This window comes from Macrotis lagotis, chromosome 1, assembly GCF_037893015.1.
Source record: "Macrotis lagotis isolate mMagLag1 chromosome 1, bilby.v1.9.chrom.fasta, whole genome shotgun sequence".
Classification (NCBI taxonomy): domain Eukaryota; kingdom Metazoa; phylum Chordata; class Mammalia; order Peramelemorphia; family Peramelidae; genus Macrotis; species Macrotis lagotis.
Genome location: NC_133658.1, coordinates 730,863,406 through 730,870,079, shown reverse-complemented (window position 1 = coordinate 730,870,079; position 6,674 = coordinate 730,863,406). Strand labels below are relative to the sequence as shown.

Below are 6,674 nucleotides of genomic sequence, written 5' to 3'. Positions count from 1 at the left end.
CCAAAGGATCCATGAGAAAAACTGCTATTCACAACCAGAAAGAGAATTGATGCTCTGAATATGGATTGAAGTGTACCATTTTCACTTTATTTTTCTTGTTTTATATTTTGTCTTTTTCTTTTGAAGCATGACTAATATGGATATATATTGCATCACTTTGTAGATGATTCCAAAGGATCTAAGAGAAAAACTGCTATTCAATACAACCAGAAAGAGAACTGATGCTCTGAATATGAAGTGTACCATTTCACTTTATTTTTCTTGTCTTATATTTTGTCTTTTTTCTTTTGAAGCATGACTAATATGGACATATATTGTATGACTTCATATGTATTATCAGTTGCAAATTGTCTTTTCAAGAAGGGCAGGGACTGAAAGGAGAAGAATTTGGAACTCAAAATTTTAAAAAAATGTTTGTTAAAATCGTTTTCCATGTAATTGGGAAACATTTAATGAAATAAATAAAAATATTTTTTTAAACAAATGAATAAGGAAATGTAAAAAAGTCATAGAGGGTTTAGAGGATTGCAGCCTCCATGAATACATAGTGTAATGTGTCAGGCAAAAAAAGGTAATGGGAACTTTGGTTGTATTAATTGAATTCTATTGTTCAGAAAGACCAATGGTCTTGTCCCTTGGTTGGATTTGCTTGGAATACAGCTCTAAGTATCTCATTCTAAGAAGGACATGTCAAAATGGAACGGATTCAAAGGAAGGCAATTAAGATGCTGAAAAGATCTGAAAACATATCTTGGAAAAACTGGGGCCTGTTTAGATGTCAAGGGTCAAATCTTTGAAGGTTAGGTAAATCCAGAGAAGAGAATCAGGATATATTATATGGAACCAGTGTTTTGGCTTTAATATTAGAAATGATTTCATCACCATTATAGAAATGTTCAAAACTAGAATGGTCAGAGTGGAAGTAGTGAGTACCTAGCCCTGACAGTTAAAAGGTGAAGGTTTAGAATGAAGGTGGTAGGCTTGAGTCAACTAGAAATCTGGGTGGCACATTTCGCCCTCTGGAGTCTCAGTTTCCTCAGCTGTAAAACAAGAGCTGGCTTTGTCAGGTCCTTCCATCACTGACTCTGCCCTTGGGCCATCGCGGGGGGGATCTGCGTCCCACTCAGACGCTGCTCCGTGCCTCCAGGAGACACGGGGAAGAGCTGTAAGGCAGTGTCACAGTCCAGATGAGGCCGGGCCACCCCTGGGGGCTTCGGCGGGGTGCACAGGCCCAGCTCTCCCTGGCGGCATGAAGCGTCGGCTTTCTCCGCAACACTTGCGGGCTCTTAAACCTGAGTCTCCTCTACATTTCAGCGCCCTGCCTCTTGCGGCCTCGGCGTCCGGCACCCGGGTGCCGACAGGCCGCACAGCGCGGCTCAGCCGTCTGCTCCGAAGCGCCCCGCGGGCCCGAGAGGAGCCGGCTCGGCGGGCCGGGCGCAGGGCCGGGCTCGGCGGGCCGGGCGCAGGGCCGGGCGCAGGGCCGGGCTCCGCGGGCCGGGCTCGGCGGCGGGCGCCGCGGCGCGCGGGCTGCAGGGGGCGCTGCTCGCTAGCCTCCGGCCGGGGGCCGCGGCGGGTGACTGGAGGCGCCCTCCGCCTCCCGTGCTTGCCGCCGCCGCCGCCGCCGCCGCGTGTGGGGGTGTGCGCGCCTGCGGCTCCCGCCCGCTCCCCCGCTGGAAGGAGGGCCGTGAATGTGGAGCGAGGGACGCCGGCCCCGCCGCCGCCGCCGCCGCCGCCGCCGCTTCTCTTTGTCCGGGGGAAGGCAGGAGCGGGGGAGAGGAGGAGCGGCGGCGGCGGCGCCAGGTGCCTCCTCGGCCCCCTCCGCGCCCCCGCCCGGGGCCCGCCCGCGCGCTGGCAGCCCGGGGCCGGCGGCTCCCGCAGCCAGGTGAGTGGGGGCCCCGCCGCCGCCTCCGCGCGGCGGCCCGAGCGGGCTGCTCCCCGAAGTGCCTGGCAGGTGCGGCTGCCGCCCTTCGCCGCCCCCGGCCCGGGGACCCCGGGCGGAGCCCCGCAGCGCCGGGAGGACGGGCCGGCAGCCCCGGCCGCCCCGTGCCTCCGCTCCGGGGTGGGGGGCGCCCGGGGGTCCGGGGCCTCGGGCGTGGGAAGCCGCCGGCCTCCCCCGCGCGGCGCCCCGCGAGCCCTCGGCTGTCCGCGGGTGCCGCGGCCACGTGCGCACTGTTTGGGTACGGCGGGGCGGGGGTGGGGTGGGGATCGGGACGGGAGGGGCCGCCGGGCCCCCGGCCCCCGGCCCGGGCAGGGCCCAGCCCATTCCGTCCAACTTCGGGAGCAGCCCCGCGCCTTGGCCCGCAGGCGCGGGAGGGGCCCCGGGACCGAGCGGTCACCTGCGCGCCGCGGGGTGCTGAAGTGGCCCCGGGCCTCCGGGGGGGCCGCCGCCTCTAAACAAAAGCCGGACCGAGCGGCGGGGCGCCCAGGGCCTGGGGGCCGACCCGCGGGCGAGGCCGGGGCCGCAGGAGGGGACCGCGTCAGCTGCAGGGGCGCCTGTACCTGGGGGACGGAGCCGGGACTTCACAGGGCCAAGACAATGTCTGGGAACTTTTTCTCAGAGGCTATTTTGGAGATGTCCTAGCTATTCATCGCTAGGCAAAGTGAGGCAATGACAGCTGCACACGCAGAAAAGAAGTTCCCTCTGGTTATCTTTTCATGACTTGTGATTATTAGTTGGTGAAAAATAGCCAGTTTGCGGACATAGAAAGAAAGGCTAAACTGTAGCCCAATGGGATAGATAGAGACCCTGCAGCTCGCATAGCCTGCGCAGAGTTCCCTCCCCGGGGAAGGAGAACGGCCATGCATCACCTGGACCTGCCCCAGGCCGGGCCCGGTTCAGTGATTGGGAATGATCGGGAAACAAATCTTCAATGGGCGGACTTAGCAGAAAGCAGCAAAGGAGTAATTGCGGGGCTTGGCGAATCCAACTTCTTTTTTTTACTTGCTGCGATAGATTTCACTACGATTACTATGTTGCAATTCTGGTTTTGACTACAACGGTCAAGCGAAGAAAAAGGTGAAAGTAAAATAGCAAAGAATGAAATGCATTTCAAATAGTTTTTAGGGGGGTCTCAGACTTGTGAGTGCTCTGGTGTAGGGAACTCTCTCAATGAGGAAGCTTTTTCTGTTAATGAGGTTGAATACTTCCCTCCTCTGTGATCTATAGACTTACTTGCCTGGAGTCACTGAGAGGTTAGTTTATCCTGTTGGACCCAGCCTGTCTTTTTGTTTGTGTGTGTGTGTGTGTGTGTGTGTGTTTCAAGGACTTGAACCCAGACTTCCTGACTCAGGAATAGTAATTAAATTATTTTTGAATAATAGCAAATTGTTTTTTGAATAGTAATTAAAAATGTATAAAGTTTTCGCAAAGGAGAATCCGAAAATTGTTGGTTCATGTAGTGTTTTTGCAAATAGATATACTCGATCTTTTATTTTTCAATGAATTGCACATCCTTGTGACTTGTAATTCTTTACAGCACCCAGGATTTGGCTTTTTAAAACTCTTGAATGCACCTTTTTAGCCTTTACAGACATTAGTGACAGATTAGACAGCAGTGCCAGTATTTTTTATTTGCATACAAAATGACATAACCAATGTTCAGTAAGTATTTCATTATTTTCTCTCCCAAATATGAAACTGATTGTTGCCTTTGACTTAAAATAGCACCAAGGAGGGCGGCTAGGTGGTGCAGTGGTTAGAGCACGGAACTGGAGTCAGGAGTACCTGAGTTAAAATACAGCTTCAGACACTTATCAATTACCTAGCTGTGTGGCCTTGGGCAAACCACTTAACTCTATTGCCTTGCAAAAACTAAAAAACACAAAAAAACCCCAGCAAAGACAATTAAAGTGGGGTGCAAAAACTCCTTTTGTTTTCAAATTTTTTTTTGTCTTCCAGATTTAGATAATTTGTGTCAGGTTTTAGTAAATGAAGGTATATTTGCAAAAGATGAAACTCAGATTTGGCATTTATATAACTACCAGCAAAATAAATTATTAAAGTCAAAAATAGTGATGCAAGAATGTCCAGTGTCAGTTAACCAGACCCAACTCTGTAATAGATTGTTGCTCCTAAGTTAGAAAAGGACTATTTCTGGGAGTGGAGAGAATATGGTTCTCTCTATGGCAATGGTTCCCATTGAGTGGTTCATGAATCCAGGTTCTCAACAATAGTCCAGGGACTTTGCATTAAAATTTTTTGTAATGGTGCCTTAAGTTCTACATAGAGGTAAAGAGTACTATGAGTAGTAAGTTAAAAAAAGTCTGAGGATTCAAAACATTTGTTGTTGAAAAGGGTTCATGAAACAAAAATGTGGGAATAATGGTCTAGAAGATGATGCGATTACAGTTCCATTATGTATGTTAACCCTTTCCTAAAGATTTGAATGCTGATACTTAAAGCTTTTTTGGGTTTTTGTTTCTGTCAATTATGATCATCTGGAAGAGCAAATTAAAAAAATTTTTTTTCTCATTTTTGCTTTGGTGAGGCTAATCAGAAACCTGACCTAGATTGTCATTGACTTGGCTGAGAATGTCCAGACTAATGACAAGCTCTGGGGGCTTAGCAGAGCCAATGAAACCACAATATAACACTGAGAACAAGGCCATCAGCTTGTGATTTTGCACTGAGAGTGACTTTTGGGTGAAGGTGAGCATTAGGGAAGCTAAATTGAGGGTGGATGGGAATAAAGTACTTAGAGCCTTCAGCATCTCAGGTTAAAGAGGATTTCAGAAGAGAGGAAACTTAATTTAATCAAGTATCAGAGTACACCAGAAGATGCTTGATTTTTCTTTATCCTTGATTAAAAAAATTGTCTGGGACCTAAAAGAAGAGAGTTACTCTGCTAGAAATGTTATTTAGAAGAGCATTTTTTCCTCTAAAAGGAATTATAAAGACTACAGCAAATACCCTTTTTAATCTAGAAAGTTTTCTGTGGGGAACAATTGCTATTTGTGAATGCAGGCAAAGAGATATATTGGATCATTTTCATTTTCAATTTTTTTAAATTGAAACTTATTGTATCCGTAGGGAACTGTCATTTTTTTCTTGAAAATGATGTTTATTTCATAAGTTTGTTTGCAAAATTTTCTCTATCTCTATACCAACTCTCAGTGTTAAAGATATCCAGAATTGCATAATAAAAATAGCTTTTGTTTTGCACAATTCATTTTATGATGCCCCCAAACTTAAGAATGAATCTAAAAACTCTAGAATGGCTTCTGTCACAAGATGGGGGCTTGAGATGGTATGGGTCCACCCAGTAACTCAAGAAAGTTACATCATGCCAGTTTCCAAGTTGTGAAACTTTTGGAATGAATGTGGAAATTATGGTTCTTCACCGAGTTTGAGTTTGAAAGGGAATTTGGAAAGTCCATTTTAGAATAGAATATATGAAATGATCCTTGGTGCCAAAAAGAATTTCTTGAAAGGAGGAATATGGGAAGTCAAGTTGAGCTAGCATGTTCTGGGGGCATAAAGAAAAAAAAAAACAGTTCCCTACTCTCATGGAACTCCCAGTCTAATGGAGTAGACAACCTGTAAGCAACTATGGAAGCTCCTTTTAAGGTAGGTACTGCTTTTTGCATCTTTCTGTATCCTCAGCACAGTGGTTGGTATATCATAACTGTAAATTGAATTGAATGTATAAAAAAGGTATGTGCAAGTTAAATTGGAGATGATAATAGAGGAAAGGCACTAGAATTAAGGAGGACAAGGAAGGGTTTCTTGCCAATGAAGTTGGAATGTGGAATGTCAGATAGGAGAAACAATGAGTGAGAAAGCCATTATAACTGTATGTGATGGGAAATAAGGTCCAAGAAGTCTGGAAGGTGTAGCTATAACACAGTGGATAGAGTATTAACTGTGGAACAAGGAGGACCTGAGCTCAAATCCAGCCTCAGACATTTTCATTTACTAGCTATATGACTTTGGGTAAGTCACTTAATCATAATTGCCTCACCAATACTAATACTAATAAATGATAGCTCCAAGAGTAGAAAGGGATCAGTTTTTTAAGACCTTTAAAAGGTAAATAGGTGTTTTTGTATTTGGTCCTGGAGGTGATAGGAATCTACTTTGTTGACTTGAGGAATGACATCTCCCATTGAAGATTCTTTGGGATGTCTTGGGCCTTGAATTGGTAGATATCTGAAATTTGAGTCCAAATTTCCTTGGCTCTCAGGTAGCATGTTAATTTCCATGCTAAACAATCTACTCTTTTTCAGCCTAAACAGCCTGAGAATAATTTAAGCCCCCCAATTACTCTTCATATGGCACAAAATCAAGATCTTTCACTATGATTGTTCTTCTCTGGCCAATTTTTAGTTTATTGATGTCCTTCCTAGAATGTGGTTCTCTACAGGTGATAGGACCAGGACCATTGCCATCCAATTCCTAGACACTATATCTTGCTTAGATCAACCAAAGATTGCATTCTTGGTTGCCAAACCACAATATTGATTCACAGTGAGCCTACAGCCCACAAAAATTCCCAGGCCATTTTTCTAATTAAGTTACATAGCCATTCCTTTTCCATTTGTGTTATGATTTATTTTACTCTAAGTATATATATTTGATTTATCCCTATTAAAATCCTACTAGATTTGGCAGAAATACTCTATCTTCCTTGTATCTTCTCTGGATAGATCATCATTTTAGAAATTGATAAAAACAA

At 46.0% G+C, this 6,674-nt stretch overlaps 1 protein-coding gene across 2 annotated transcripts in view; it reads left to right on the top strand.

The window, feature by feature from the left end:
- Positions 1 to 1,860: 1,860 nt before the first annotated feature.
- The window catches only part of MTUS2 (microtubule associated scaffold protein 2), a 675,509-nt gene continuing 670,695 nt past the window's right edge, over positions 1,861 to 6,674 (top strand). The window contains exon 1 of one of the 2 annotated variants that reach the window (XM_074216122.1): positions 1,861 to 1,882. The gene's annotated coding sequence lies outside the window, so the exon portion shown is untranslated. The remainder of the gene's footprint in view (positions 1,883 to 6,674) is intronic. The other variant, XM_074216124.1, reaches the window with a different exon arrangement.